Source organism: Lissotriton helveticus, chromosome 10 (assembly GCF_964261635.1).
Source record: "Lissotriton helveticus chromosome 10, aLisHel1.1, whole genome shotgun sequence".
In the NCBI taxonomy this organism is placed as follows: domain Eukaryota; kingdom Metazoa; phylum Chordata; class Amphibia; order Caudata; family Salamandridae; genus Lissotriton; species Lissotriton helveticus.
The window spans coordinates 385,674,751-385,691,564 of NC_136071.1; positions in this window are offsets into that span (position 1 = coordinate 385,674,751).

The following is a 16,814-nucleotide window of genomic DNA, read 5'->3' on the forward strand; positions in this document are numbered from 1 at the left end:
GAGGGGGAAGCATAGGCCAACATCCATGACCAATTCATTCACACTGCATTCCCGATTGACTGAGGGTATCTGCAACTATGTTTGGGCATTTTGCGTTTCCAATTGTTGCCAACAGATCTATTTGTGGTGCCCCTGGAAGCATGTGTGAAGGTCTTCAGGGTGGAGTTCCCACTCAGGGATTTGCTGTGTCCTGCTGAAAAGCTCTGCTAAGTTTTTGGCTTCTGTAGTGAGATGTTTTGCCAAAATATAAACTTTGTATTGAAAGGCCCAGTAATAAATGATTTGTGAGTTGCTTGGAATTGTTGCCCCCTGCATCTGTATGCAATACATAGCTTTAATGTTGTCAGTCTTTAGGAGTACTACTTTCCCATAATTATTTGGGGGAAACCTTTTGAGAGCTTGTGGTATAGCTAGAAGCCCTAGAAAATTCATGTGGCAACCCTGATAGACATTGCCCTTCTTTTGTGTGGTCATTTAAGTAAGTACTTCCCTGCATGAGGGTGCAGTCAGTAGTGTTGGCCATATGTGGTACTGGGTCTGTGAACAGCCTGCCTTGCACCATATTGTCGGGTGTCTACCATTGTTGAGTGGTGCGTTTTGGCATGTATTAACACTAAACCTTCCCACTGACAGCGAGCTTGTGCCAATTGGACTGACTGACATTCATGCAAGGCTGCACGCAAGGCAGTTGCCAAAGGGTCTATAACAATGCAGGATGCCCTCAACCCTAGAATGCACATAAGCCGGTGGACTGGGAGGTTACAGTGGGTTGCAAACCAGGCTGCATTTGTTGTAGATTTTGAATCCTTTGTTTATTATAGTATGTTTTGGTGGTTAGGGTGATGTGTATGAAATCTAGGAAAGTTTGCAAATGAGAAAGAAGGAGATGGGACTTTGTGACATTTATGGTAAACTCCAGTTGGTGCAGCAGAGACTGTTGACTGTGTATGTGCTAGGCACAGAATTTTGCTGATGCTCTTGATTAACTAGCCATCATTGTATGGGAATACAAGCATTCCATCACAACGAAATTGGACTGTGACAATCGCAAGTTATTTTAACACCTTTGGTGAGGTCATGAACCTGTAGGGTAATACCTTGGCTTGTTAATGATCACTTACTGAAAAGCGTAGGAACTTGGGGTGCGCAGGGTGGATTGGAATGTGGAAACAGGAGTCGAAGATCCAACCCTGGTATGAGGAGTCCTTGCTGAAGTAGAGATCACCTCTTGCAATATGGTAATTTTGAAGTGTTCGGATAGGATGCAACTGTTGAGGAGCGTCAGATCAAGTACTGACCTGAAGGGCTCATCCTCTTGTGTATTAGGAAACAGACTTTGCTGTTTGTGTACTTAAAAAAAAATGTTGAATACCTCAATCTTCTGACCAAAGATGTGCTCTTTGTTGGATGTCAGGTGGACGAGATGGTGTTTACATCAAAATAAAAATCAGAGATACTAAGCCATGTGTGCCTGTGCAGTATGATGCCATTATTGACTCCTCTAGATGCAGTGTCGACCGCATCTAAAGCTCAGAGTATATTTGCATTTGAAGTTATTTTCCCTTCTGACACTATCGCTCCCCTCTTTCTATATTGCTCAGAAACATTTACAAGAGCTTCCATCTCCTTCCTCTGTGATGGATTAGTTACTTACCTGTAATCCTAGTTCTCTTCCAGGGGTATCCTCATCAAAGTCATAAGCATTAGAATATTCCCGCCCATGTGCGGGACCCCGGAAACACTATATTATATGTGCCCCACATATATATACTCATATATATATATAAATTCACTGAAAAAACCATAGGTTATAGACCATATATAGTTAGGAATTAGCATTTAGAAAACCTTATTTTACTCACACAAAACCATTGAAATTCCAAATATAGTTAGTTGCACTAACTATATATCGCGCACCCGCAATCCACTGCTGATGATGTCACATATTACATCATTCATGACATGGTCAGTGACATCACTGATGACATCACTGATGACATCTCAAATGACATCACTGATGACAACATCCAGTGACTGTATGTTTCTGTAAAGTTAAAATATGTCTTAGATATTGAAGAATGAGTGGATGTATAAGTGTCTGGATGAAGGATTTAGTAGGTGCGTGACTGACTGTATGAGAGTGATTAAATGTGTCTCACTGAATGCATGGGTTAGTGACTAAACTGTCTTAATTTGTGCATCATTATGTCTGTTGTGATGTAAACTGCTGCATGTGTTGATCATTAGCTATACGAGAGGCTATATGTGTTATTAATTGGTTGCCCAAGTATTTCTATGGGAGATTGAGTTTGTGTGGGGGTGGCTGGAAGGTGTGTGACTCTGTGCATAGATGTGTGAGCAGTTTATTCACTAGGTGTATGAGTTCAAGAGTGCATGTGGAAACAGCTACATGGGCAGTTGACTGTGTGCATGAGTGTATTGATGAGTGAATGGATATCTCAATGCTACATGTCATAGTAAGTACATATGTAAAACACAGTACATGTGAGAGTTGGCATATATAAATAACTGTGCATGAGAGCCACTGAGTGAGTGGTTGTATCGATCATTGTGAACTTGTATCAGGGATTGTATAAGAGAATAAATATGTGTTAGTATATGTTTCAATAAGTAAGGTGTGTATAACTGTATAGTTGAAGAAATGGAGGTGAGATTGTTTCTTTGCATGACTGACTGGGTGTGTGAGTAACTCCATGGATGAGTGGCAGTGTGTGAGTGTCTGTATACACTGAGTGTATCTAAGGTTATATTAGAGTCTGAAGAGGTTTATCGTATTAGCACAAGAATGATGCCAAATGAGACGTCATCAGTGATGTCATTTGAGATGTCATCAGTGATGTCATCAGTGATGTCACTGACCATGTCATGAATGATGTAATATGTGACATCATCAGCAGTGGATTGCGGGTGCGCGATATATAGTTAGTGCAACTAACTATATATGGAATTTCAATGGTTTTGTGTGAGTAAAATAAGGTTTTCTAAATGCTAATTCCTAACTATATATGGTCTATAACCTATGGTTTTTTCAGTGAATTTTCAAGGTTTTGTAAATGCTAATTCCTAACTATATATGGTCTATAACCTATGGTTTTTTCTGTGAATTTCATTGGTTTTTTAACAGCTAATATCTGTAGCTGTAAAATGTATTCTTCTTTAAATCCAAAAATATATTTTATATGTTTATGAATAATTTTTTTTTTAAATATTTTTTTTTCTTTGTTCCCGCTTCGCGAATCGGGAAGCTTCCCGTTAGCTGACCTTGATGCCGCGAAATAGACCGCGAGCCGGTAAACGTTTCTTTACCGCAAGTGCCGCGTTAGAAAACAACATCGTGACGCCTCCCGTCCGCATGACGTTTCACGTTGTCGCGTGATACGTCATATGACGTGCTACGTTAGCGAACTGGTACGCGAAGCGAGTCGCAAAGCGCAGGTTTCTGGAAGCAAACCGGGAGGCCCTGCAAAGCGCTTAACGTAAACACAGCAAGTCATGTGACTTGGTAATAACACTTTTCATTGGTTCATTTCACTTTTGGTTTCCTAATGATGTAAGACTAGGTCATATAATCTAAAATGAACACTTTTGATTGGTTGAGAACTCTTGTTTTTCCCAAATGATGAAAATCCCTCCTTCTTTCCTCACTCTGACTTTCATCATTGTGAGAGAAAGACCCTTTGTGATCACTGAGCAATGGCTTCTTTAGTAGCTTCAGCTGGTGCTTCCCCACCACCTCCACCACATCCAAGGAAGAGTGGACCACCTGCTCAAGTTGTAATTCAACAAGAAGAAGAAGAAGAGGAACAGGAGGACGAGCACGAAGAGAGGCAGTTTTTGCCTGAGCAGCCCAGGACGTCTCACCGGAAAGAAAACTTCATTTGGCAATTTTTTAAAATTCCCAAAGGTCAGAAAAAAGTAAATGCAAGATACGTAACTTGCCTTATATGTCAAGATAGACTGTCCAGAGGGACCGACAAAAAATACAGTTTCGGAAACTACACAATGCATCGCCATATGACTAGGTGGCATCCTAACAACTACAGTGCTGCACAGTTTCGGAACGACCTAGATAATCTCCCTATTATGGCCAGAAGATCTGTTGTACCGGAAGTAACGGGACCAGAGGGCAGGGAGATGGTGCCAAATATACAAATGAGATTTGGTGATGTAAAACACATCTGCGCATTTTGCGATGGATTCATTTCCTACGGAGAAAAAAGCATCACTCTGATCAACAGAGCTATTGACTATCATATGCAAGTTTGTCCGAAACGCCCAAAATAATAAATACTTCTTTTTTTTGTTTTGTTGCTCCTGTTGAGCCCTTTACAATGAATCGTTTTCATTGCCCCCTCCAAGAAAAACCCCAAAAAATATAAAACTGTTCCGAAAAATTCAAAAACAGTAAAAAATGTTCAGAAAAATAAAAAAAAAAGTTCTTTTCAGAACTACCTCCCCGTTATTAAAAAATTGGTACAATATTTGGAACTGTGCCAACCTCTATTTCTCTTAGTTCGCTTCCCAGTTCGCTCGCGGGTACGCGAACCGGAAGCGACCCAAAAACAGTAAGTATAAGGGAAGGAAACAGACACTTATGTTAAAAGAAAGACAGCTATAAGGGAGTAAACTAGAGATACCATTACCCGTAATCCACTGCTGATGATGTCACATATTACATCATTCATGACATGCTCAGTGACATCATCAACAGAGGATTGCGGGTTTTTTGGCAACATGCCTTATCCACGGTTTAATAACGCTGCCTTTTGCTTTATATAAGTTTTCAAATTGTATGAAATATATACCAATAGGTCGTTATGAACCTTTAGGTAGTGCTTTTCTTCATGAGGTCTGGTCGCTTCCATACACATACAGATGTTTCAAAGATGATCAAGAAGTTTATCTGAATGGAGAGGAATGCACTGAGACGCCAGATCATTCACTAATGTGTAGGCACATACAGTTACACGGTTCATGCAACAAACACCGACCAAATATGGCTTGCGTGTTGCAAGGCACGCCAGTTCCTGCTATCATCCCCACGTTCAAGTTGTTGGAAAATGGTAGTTATTTGATGCTCAATAATGAAGATTGTTCTGAGTTAATTAAAAGTATTCCTTTTATCGTAACAGTAAGTGAACGGGTTATTTGCTGCAGAAATGTTCTATTTCCTCCCACACATGAACATAGGGAGTTTTCAATCTGGCCACAAATACCAACCTTGAGACACGTTTCAACGGCATGGCAAGAATAAGAGCTCTTTTGTCTCAGAGAGAGGTGGCCTTGAGTTCGGCCCATGAAACTTTCGTACTTCACATAGCGAACACCCATACAGAGGTGCAAAACCTTTTTCAATTAACATTTGCCTTTCAATTTCAGCAACATGTTTCCGACTATCTTTAACGCATCCTCCACAAAGTCCCTGGTGCACTTTTTTAAAGTTGTTACCAGTGGTCTCGTGACTTCATTTGAGAAAATCTTTGGAGTCATCCCTGCTTCCTTTCATTGTATTTTCTGCACTCTGGTTCGTGGATTGGCATTTTTACTTGCATTACCAGCGGACGCTCTTGTGCTTTTTTACATTTTTAAATATGGATGTCCCTCCTATGCAACCTCCGACCCTGCAGCTGCTGACACTGTTCCGCAATCGCATGCTAGAATATTATGGCACAATGCCGTTGGCGATATTAAGCACGGCATATGGATTATCTTTTCGGTTCTCCTACTTCACCTGTGTCCAGCCTGTATTTCACTGCCTGACCTGTGATTTCGATTGGGCCATTGATTTGTGTCTCTGCGGACCGGTTTCTCCTGACGTCGACTTTAATCAGCTGATGACTCCTATCATTACTCACGAGTTGGTTTGTCCTGGCGAAAGGATTATGGCTGTGGCATTGATGCATGGACTACTTGGTCCCTGGAATTTACTGGCGGCAGCACAGTCTTTCTTGGAACAGAGCTTTCTTGAAAACCCACCGAGCTGTCCTCTGATGGTGATAGAGGATCCGGTGCTGGGAGAGCACGTATGTTCTTTTCCGCTTTTAAATTGGATGGCTGAACTGTTTTCGGATGAAGACGGTGACTTCCTATTGGAGGCTGTTGCAGCTTATTTTGCATACACAGTTATGTCATAGACCTTTTTCATGTTTGATATGCTGAGTACTAGCATTTCATTGACAATTCATTGACTTATTTGTCAAGTTTTTATTATTTACCTTGCCTATTGGCTTAAGACTCGATAAAGTACTTGGCTGTTTTATTTTTCTTTAGCATTAAATTTTCCTAGTTTTTAATGCTTTACCTTGCGGACCGTCCACATATAAACTTGCAATCTGCTCTCATGAGATGGCACTTCTATTATCTTATTCAGTTCGTTTCCGGATCATGAGGAGGTGTCATCTAGGTCCTGGATATCTTTACACCGTGTTAAGTTAGCATGGGCTCATTACCGGTTTAAACGCCATTTTTCCTTTTTTGCAACTTCTGCACACGACACTTAGTTGTTGCTTTAGCTTTCCACCTAGTAGTTCATCGTGGTTTACATGAGAATAATATGTTATTGGTCTACTATCTGCTTTACTTGTTAAACTATATCTGTACAGCGAGTGCTAAAGTTTCAAGAACAACACGATACAGAATTGTTATGAGGTCTGATCTCCACGACTTCATACTCATAACATAAGTGCAACTTCTGCCAATTCTGGGCATGAGGCGGGTTTTATATTGCTTTGCCGAACACACATACACAACAGTTGATGCGGTTCACATGAAGAGAGAGCTGGTGTATGCTGATGTGATTCCTTAAAATCTAAGACACTAAAGTATGGGCACGCCCTAAACCAACACAAAGAGACCTTCTTAGCAAATAATATAATATGTGTATTAGGGAGGGTGAGATATAAGCAGCCGCGGGCCGTGGAGGGAGTTACGGTGAGGCAGGGAGGCGGGGAGGGGGAGAAGCAGGGTGGAGCCCTCCCTGCCCCACCGTAACTCCCTCCACGGCCCGCGGCTGCTTATAAGTGTTGCTAACTCTTATTCATTTACAGCATGTTAACATACTATCACCATTCACTTTTTATGTACTAGTAACTATGCTGGTAATTTTGCTACTGATAATATGTGTACTTTTATTATCTAAGGTACTACGCCTGAGAAGACGGCATTAGTAAATAAACATTTCAAATACACATCTGTTCTTCTTAACTCCATGTTCTGGTTTCTAAGAAATCTATAACGACCGACTGTTCATGAGTTCCACGTATCCTGAGGTACTATAAGTTCATATTCTGGATTGTCTAAACATTGAGAGTTTGTTATATCCAATGTGACACTGTACCTAGCTTGCTAAGGAGTTTTTGATTACTAACGTGAGTTTTGGGACACCCTAATTCGCCGAGGTTCCAATCCTCTGTCCACAGTTCTGTGTGAGAACAGAAACCCTGCGACAGGGGCACCCCCGACCCTTGCTGGAGCTTCATCACACTTGCGATACAACTCCAGCAATGCATTCGCCGAGGTTCCAATCCTCTGTCCACAGTTCTGTGTGAGAACAGAAACCCTGCGACAGGGGCACCCCCGACCCTTGCTGGAGCTTCATCACACTTGCGATACAACTCCAGCAATGCGCCACCTTTACGGCACAGATACATCACGCATCTGTGCTGTTTTTGCCCCATGATGCGCCGCATTGTAAATGCAGCACACCATAGGTGACGGAACAGCGGCACAGAATGACTAACACATCCCTGGTGATGCGCCAGTCATCATAAATGTATCCCTATGCTTCTTATCTTGTTAGAGATGAACCGCCATATGTATCATCAAAGTTATTTGCATTTCCTAAATAGCGAACTTTAAGGAATAAATAGCGATTCTTTACCATTCCTAGTTTGCGATGAGCTATTTGCTAATTAGCCGAATGTAGCCCAATGAAGCCCAATGTAGCCCAATGTAGCCCAAAGATGGCCGCCAGACACACAAAAAAACAAATGTAGCCCAAATATCAGCCAGATGTAGCCCAACTATAGCCCAGTGACAGAATGACCAATCAGCTTCGCAAACCTCCGTTACGCGAAGCGCTGTTACAGATATATATCTTTTTTTGAACGTTAATTTCTCAAAATCCACTGGAGCACATATATTGAGACCTAGCAAAGGCACATCGGGCTACCAGTCCCTAATATTTTGCCAAGTTTCGTGCAAATCCATTCAGCCGTTCAATTATTATTATTATTTTTTTTTTTTGCCCCGCGGGGCCCTTTTAAAACCTCCACATCAAACCTAGGGGGTCAGCGAGGATCTACTATGCCCCCTTATAGTTATTTCCCCCTTTGTTTTGACCTCCTCTTGTCTCTCGATCCTACCGAGAGACAAGATGGCGGCCGCTACGGACTGTTTGGAATGTTGACAGACGCCGGAGAACCAATCAGCTTCGCTTCACAAAGCTCCGTTGCGCGAAAAGTCCGCGAACCAGTGCGCTGCCCGGTCCGCTGTTACAGATATATATCTTTTTTTAAACGTTAATTTCTCAAAATCCACTGGAGCACATATATTGAGACCTACAAAAGGCACATCGGGCTACCAGTCCCTACAATTTTGCCAAGTTTCGTGCAAATCCATTCAGCCGTTCGGGCTAAAAGTGAGGCCAACCGCCCTATGGAAAACTCAATGTTAAAAACACGTTTTGGGACCCCCCTTTTTTCTCGGCCCCCACTGGACGAACCCCCCCCAAATTTTCAAGGGCTGCTCAGAAACAAAATGTGCCATTTTCCTGAAAATTTCAGCCAATTCCGTCCACAAACGCCAAAGTTATTAGACATAGAATTTTCAAAAATCCCATAGAGAAAAAATCCTAACTATATATACCTACTGGCGACCGCCAGTAGGTAATACATATATATATATATATATATATAACATGCAATAGCAGCCAATAAAAACAGAGCTGAAATATGCTGTGTAGAATTTCCACCATACATGTAATAATAATAAGCATTAGAAACATGAGAAACAACAAAAAGTTCGTTTATAAATTGTTTTAATGCTCAGAAAGCAGTAGAAATTATTATAACTCACTGGAAGCATAGAAAGCTCCCAGGCTGCATTGCAAACACCCAGTCTAAAAAGACTGAAAAGCTAACCTGCAGCTGCATAGCAATAAACTGACACCGTGCCTTTAAGGCACCCATGACCCCCAGTATCCCATCATGCCTCAGGGGTGACAGTTAGGTCAGTTGTTCTTTTCGGAGACTGAAAATAAACCCAGTAACAAATAGGTTAACAATATCTCCTTATTAAAGAATGTCCTTTGCCCGGGGAGGCGGGAGGGTTGCTTATGACTTTGATGAGGATACCCCTGGAAGAGAACTAGGATTACAGGTAAGTAACTAATCCTTCTCTTCAAGGGGATCCTCATCAATAGTCATAAGCATTAGAATAGAATAGCGAGCCTCACCTCATCTCCCTGCGGGCAAAGGAGTAACAATACAGTAATAAACCATATTAAGCCTAGTAAACACTAAGCTCGTATAGGCCGTAGGCTACCCAAATAGATTCCTCAAAGAGGCTTGTCCTACTTGAGTATCGGCCCTGGAATCAGACTCGAGACAGTAATGTCTCGTAAAGGTATGAACTGATTTCCAAGTCGCAGCCTTGCATATCTCCGACATTGGAATGTCGTGCAAGAAGGCTACTGTAGCGGCCTTCCCTCTAGTGGAATGTGCTTTGGGTGACTTCAACAAAGGCTTGCCTGCAAGCTGATAAGCCAATTTTATGCAAGAGACAATCCATCTCGCGATGGACCTCTTGGCCGCCGGAAAACCTGTTCGCATTGAACCATAGTTCACAAACAGTTGATCCGTTTTTGTAATCCCTTTGGTCATTTCCAAATAGAACTTGAGCACTCTTTTAAGATCTAAGGAGTGCAGTGACCGCTCGGCTGGGGTCATAGGATTTGGAAAAAAATGACGGTAGGGAAATGGATTGATTTATATGAAAATCAGAGATGACTTTAGGTAAGAAAGCCGGATGAGCCCTTAGGACTACCCTATTGTGATGAAAGATAGTGTATGGTTCTTTCGCACAGAGAGCTTGAATTTCGCTGACTCTGCGAGCCGAGGTAATCGCCACCAAAAAGGCCGCCTTCCAAGAGAGATGTTGCAAAGAGGCCTTGTGGATGGGCTCAAAAGGTGGTGACATTAACCTGGATAGCACCAGGTTTAATTCCCATGGGGGAGAAGGATTTCGCACAGGGGGATAGACTTTCTTCAACCCCTGGAGGAAGTCCTTAACCACTGGAACCTGAAAGAAAGAAACCTGATCTGGTGATTTTCTGTATGCAACTATGGCTGACAAATGCACCCTAATAGAAGCGTATTTCAAACCAGCAGTAGCTAGGGAAAGGAGGTATGGCAAGATGACGTCCTCCTGTCCTTTGGTCGGGTCAAGGTGGTGATCTTTAAACCATAAGAAAAACCGCTTCCACTTAAACGAATAAGATGCTCTCGTGGAGGGTCTCTTGGCCTCCTTTAAAATGTTCATGCACTCAGGAGGCAAGTTCAAATGCCCATATTGCAGGACCTCAGGAGCCATGCTGTTAGGTTCAATGATGGGAGGTTGGGATGCATTATCCTCCCGTTCATCTTGCTCAACAGGTCCGGCCTGCAAGGAAGTCGTCTGTGTGGACACACAGACAGATGTAGAAGGTTTGGGTACCACCACTGCCGTGGCCAATCCGGAGCTATCAGGATCATGTCCATGTTCGACCTGCAGAGCTTGGAAACTACTCTCGGAATCAGAGCCAGGGGAGGAAACGCGTAAGCGAATGTCCCTGACCAATCCATCAGTAGAGCATTCCCCTGAGTCCCTGGCCGGTGGAACCTGGACGCGAAGGCGTGGCATTTGGAGTTTTCGTTGTCTGCAAACAAATCTATGGTTGGACGACCCCAGCAACGAAAAAGCTCTTCCACCACTTCGTCGTTTAGCACCCAGTCTGGCTGATCTTCGAAGTGCCTGCTGAGTGCGTCTGCTTTTACGTTCAACTCGCCTGGAAGGTGCACCGCCACTATCGTGAGGCCTCGAGAGAGGAGCCAATGCCAGATTGCCTGAGCCTCTCGAGACAGAGGGCGAGATCTTGTGCCTCCTTGTTTGTTCAGATAGAACATGGTGGTCGTGTTGTCCGTCTGAACTAGGACTGAGTTGGACTCTATCGCTGGTAAAAAAGCTTTGAGAGACAGGAATACCGCTCTGAGTTCCAGCATATTGATGTGGTATGTCTGCTCCTGCGCAGACCACGGGCCTTGAATCTGAAGAGGACCCATATGTGCTCCCCAACCTTGCAGAGAGGCATCCGTCACTATCGACTGGATTGGAAGAGGCTGGTGAAACCGAACCCCCACCAGCAGATTCTTTCTCCGTGTCCACCATTTGATGGCGTCTTTCGTCACTTGGGAGAGCTTGATGCGATCCTCCCAAAGTCCTGTCGCCTGGTCCCATTGATCCTCCAGGGCCTGCTGTAGAGGCCGCATTCTCAGCCTGGCGTTTGGGATGAGAAAGATGCAGGATGCCATGGAACCCAGCAGGGATGCCACTTGTCGGGCTGTTGGAAGCCGAGATTCTAGCAGAATTCCACATTTCTGGTTCAGGGAAAAAAGTCTCTCCTCCGAAGGAAACGCTTTTCCCACTTTTGTGTCCAGAACGGAGCCTAGATAGTGAATTGACTGTGTAGGCCGCTGGACTGACTTCTACAGATTCACATGGAGACCGAGCCTGTGCAATTGGAGAAGACACAGATGTAGATCGTGTTTTACCCGCACTGGAGACGGACCTTTTAGGAGCCAGTCGTCCAAGTATGGGTATAGGAAGAGTCCTTTCTTGTGCAAAAAAGCCGCCACCACTGCCATGCATTTGGTGAAGACTCGTGGTGCGGACTTGAGACCGAAGGGTAGCACTGTGTACTGATAGTGCTTGTTCCCTACGACAAACCTCAAGTACTTGCGATGTTGTTGAGCAATGGGGATGTGAAAGTACGCATCTTGCAGGTCCACCGAACACATCCAATCTCCGACTTGAAGATGTGGGCATATTTGGTGAAGAGCCAGCATGCGGAACTTTTCTCTGATGATGATCTTGTTTAGAAGTCGTAGATCGAGTATTGGTCTGAACTTGTCCTCCTGATCTTTTTTGGGGACAAGAAAGTACTTGGAGTAGACTCCCTTTCCTCTTTGAGCGAGAGGAACCTCCTCTATCGCTCGCTTTTGCAGTAGGACTGTTACCTCTCTTCGGAGCAAGCTTAGTTGGTGAGGGGAAGCGCTCTTTGGAGGTATGTTCTTTGGAGGAGCAAGGAAACGTAGTTTGTATCCATTGCGCAGTATATTCAGCACCCACTGATCCTTGGTGATGCTGACCCACTCTGCCAGGTGTTGTGAAGCACTTCCTCCCACTGGAGTGGGCAACGGCGCCAGAGGAAGCCACTGATCAGGCTTTTCCTCCTCTTGTAGTGGTAGAGGATTGTTGATGACCTCCTCTACCTCTGCCAGGTTTACCCCGAAACTGGGGTTTTCCTTGGGCTTTACTTTGGGAACATTGAGGGGTTTGAACCCTCTGTTGAGCCCCTCTCCCCCTGTTGGGCTTGAAACGACGCTTGAACTCTTTCTTCTTTTCCAAGCCCACCGCTTTCACTGTGTCCAGTTCCGTCTTCATTCGGGTCATTTCTTCGTCCGCATGCTCACCGAAAAGAGCGGAACCCGAAAAGGGGAGATTAAGGATGCGATGTTGAGCATCCGGCTTCAGGCCTGTCAAGCGCAACCATGCCGATCTCCTGGCACAAACCCCATGAGAATAGGAATGCGCCGACAGGACAGCACCATCCGCAGCCGTGCTTATCATCTGATTCGCCACCAGACATCCTTCAGTCACGGTCTCCTCAAAGTCCTGCTGGTCTTCTTTTGGCAGCTTGGCTTTGAACCTTTCCATAGAGTCCCATAAGGCTCTGTCGTACCGACCCAGAAGTGCAGCCGCACTAGAAACTTTAAGAGTCGACGCAGCTGAGTTGCAGACTTTGCGACCCCAGGAGTCTTGCGTCTTGCTGTCCTTGTCTGGGGGGACGGAAGAAGAACCTGCCACTGCGTGTGTCTTCCTCGCCGCCGCCACAATAACAGAGTCTGCAGGCGGGTCCGATCTTACAAAAACCGGGTCAGAAGAGGCTGGTTTGTATTTCTTTTGGATGCGGGCTGGCACCGCTCTGATAGCCGCCGGAGTCAGGAATACCTCCTTGACAGGATCTATAATCCCCGGAACTAACAGCAGTAGAGGACGGGTGATCGCCTTTTTGTGTAAAGTCTCAAAAATGACTGTCGTTGTAACCTGAGGGACAGACATTTCAATGTTCAGCTTCTGAGCTCCTCTTTGTAAGACGTCCAGATACGTGCCAATGTCATCCACTGGGGAAGATCGGGACGTAGGACTGTCCGTCAAAGTAGGGGAGTAGTCCCTCTTGGAAGACCTCGAAGAAGCGGTAGAGGAAGTAGACGGAGTCCGTCGACGTCTATGGTGGACACTGTGCCTCCTCTCTTTTGATCGTTTCGAAGGCTCTTCTCGTCTAGGAGAGCGAGACCTGACCCGCACCTCTGGGTCTTTTCTGGGAGATCGGGTCCTTCTGGGAGATCTGGGTGGTGTTCTTACAGGAGATTTGCGCCTGGGAGGGCTATGCTTGTCCATCTCCTCCACCAGATTCTGAAGAGGAGACCTGTGGTGCGAGCTGGCATAGTCTTGCATACGCTTTGCAGCCCCAGAATCTCTCCAATGGTCCAAAGACCTGTACCATCTAGGTGACAGTCTGACTTTATCCGCCCAAGGGTCCGTCCGACGCACAGGTGATTTGCGTACCGGACTTTGAAGATGCAGTTGAGGAGCCAGAGGACCTTGAGGTGGAGTGACGGGAAGCTGATTCCGTTACCATTACCACATCTGAACCTCTCGACGCCGAGCGATCTTCCCTCGTGGTCGAGTGCTTTCGGGGAGTCGGCGGATCAAACAATCTTGTTTTAGAATGTCTATGCGAGGATGTATGGTCTCGACGTCGAGCGGCGATGAGCAGCCGCCGACGGAGTTCCACGTCTCGACGTCGAACGGCGAGTACCGGCCGTCGACGGAGTCCTCTCTCTCGACGTCGACCGACGATGCCCAGTCGTCGACGGAAGTCTCGACGTCGAACGACGATGTCCTGTCGTCGACGAAGTACCCTGCCTCGACGTCGAGTGACGATGCCCAGTCGTCGACGGAGGTCCTTCTCTCGACGTCGAACGGGGATGATCAGCCGTCGACGGAGATTTCTGCCTCGACGTCGAATGTCTGTGCGACGACGGAGGGGTATTGGACACCCTCGACGCCGAGAGCGGACGAGACACCGACGGAGACTGCATCCTCGACACCGATCGACTCTTCCCTGTCGACGGCGGAGGGGTCTTGGTCCTCGACGCCGAACGTCGCTTCTTCGACGACGGCGGAGGAGTCACACTTCTCGAAGCCGGTCGACGTCTGGATGATGACGGCGGAGGGGTGACCTCCCTCGACGCCGGTCGTCGCCTGGTTGACGACGGCGGAGGGGTCTTGGACCTTGACGCAGACCGTCGCCCGGTTGACGGCGGCGGAGTTCCCTTCCTCGACGTCGGACGTCGCCTGGTTGACGCCGACGGAGGGGATTTAGACGATGGAACTGGATCCTTCGACGTCGTCGACGTACCTGGTCTTCTCTTCGACGGCGAGCCCGCCGTCGACTGTAGTTTAGACGATGAATGATCCACCGGTGGTTCTTTTCTCAGCGCCGAGCCCGACGCTGAGGGTGAGGGGCGTGAAGACTTCTTTCTGGAAGATGAGTGAGTCTTCTTGGAGCCCTTCCTCACCGGAGATCTTCCTCTTGATGACCTATGAGCTAGGCCATAAATTAGTAAATATCTTTATTCGGCAAATTAATCACCATAAAAGAAATACATATGCATATACATTTACCAGTTCTCCATAAAAATATTAAAACGAATAAAAGCAGAGGTACACACAGTCACTAATTTGCTACCAGCGAATGCAGCATTAGACCGTTGGGACCCCCGGACGCAATTTCAGTAATCTGGAGCGCATCAACCACGCGCTACCCAAGAATTTTGCCACCCCGCAAATCATAATGGAAGATGAAGTGTCCGTAGAAAGTACACGTAGTGCCTGGCTATGACACCTCAGCCCCAGTTCCCTGCAGACCGGTTTCAACCAAAGTTTCCGTGCCCCTTTGTAAGCTGGGCAGGCAAAAAACAAATGGGCCACAGACTCCTTTGGTGCCACACAGCCAGGGCATGAATGCAGGGGGGCACCAGAGTTTGACCACCTCTCCGTGAAATCATGCACCGGAAGCGTCCCATATCGCAGTTTTAGATATAGCGCTCGATCTAGAGGTTTAGTTATCAGGTCGAGGAAGGGCTCCAATTTTCTCACACATTTAAATGACAAAAATTGATCCGTGAGTGAGCCCCCATCCGCAGCCCTCAGCGCATTACTCTGTACCCAGTCCCAATATAGCTTTTTGATCACTTCCTTGGGTGGTGGCGATTGTGACTCCCATGCATCCCTTAGCCCCAGGTTAAGAGCCAGGTCTTTCAATCTGTTCAACCATCCTATTTTTTTACCCGTGTCCAGTATCAGAAGATCATCCAGCCCTTCAGCATATTTTGCAAGCTCCACAGTTCTTCTCAAACGAGTCCAAAAGAGCAACGGGCGTAGCCTTACCAAATCCTTTAGTGCTCTTCTGCCCAGATCTAGTCTCAGGGGGATCAGTGGGGTGGAAGTAGGAAGAGCCACCACCTTCCTTAGAAAGTTGTTTTCCGCTGTCGATAGTTCAGAAACATTTTCAAACCCCCAGAGTTCAGAGCCATATAATGCCGCAGGAAGAATCTGGCCCTCATAAATGGCCATTGCAGGGGAGACAGGTTTACTACGTGATTCACAGAGCTCCCTCAAAGTCACCCCAGATACTCTTTGGTGACTGAGCAGCATTTTGGCCAAATGATTCTTCCAGGTCATGCGACTGTTTATCCGGACACCAAAATAATCAAAAGACTCAACCAGCTCCAGAGGGACGCCATTGAGCAGAAAATTATTTTTGAATCTTTTGGAGGGGGAGAGTGCCATCAATTTAGTTTTTGAGGTGTTAATGGTTAAGCCTCGGATGGTACAGAAGGAGCTAAACCGGTTCAAGAGTTTTTGCAGACCCACTGGGGATTTGGAGATTAATAAGGTGTCGTCGGCGAAGAGTAAGGTGGGGATTCTTTCCCCCGCCAGGGATGGGGCATCCGCCTCCTCCCCCTTCAGATGGTCCACCACTCCATTCACGAATAGGGAGAAAAGGGTCGGAGCCATAACGCAGCCCTGGCGTACTCCTCTCCTCACAGGGACCCTATCTGTTAACTGTCCCTGGGATCCCCATCTGACCCTCGCGTAATTCCCCTCGTGGAGCTTTACGATTAGGTTAAGGAGACCACTGGGAAATCCCATCTCCCCTAGGATTTTCCATAATTTTGCGCGAGGGACCAGGTCGAAAGCTGTTTTGAGATCTATGAAGGCCATATATAAACTGCCTTTCTTGATGGTCACTGCCTTCCAATAGATAGCAAAAAAGCGAAAGACCTGGTCCATCGTCCCTACCTTTCTTCTAAAACCCGCTTGTAGGTGGGAGAGAATACTTGCCTCCTCCATCCAATCTCCTACTCTTGAGATGATGACCCTGCCAACCACTTTCTGAATTATGTCTA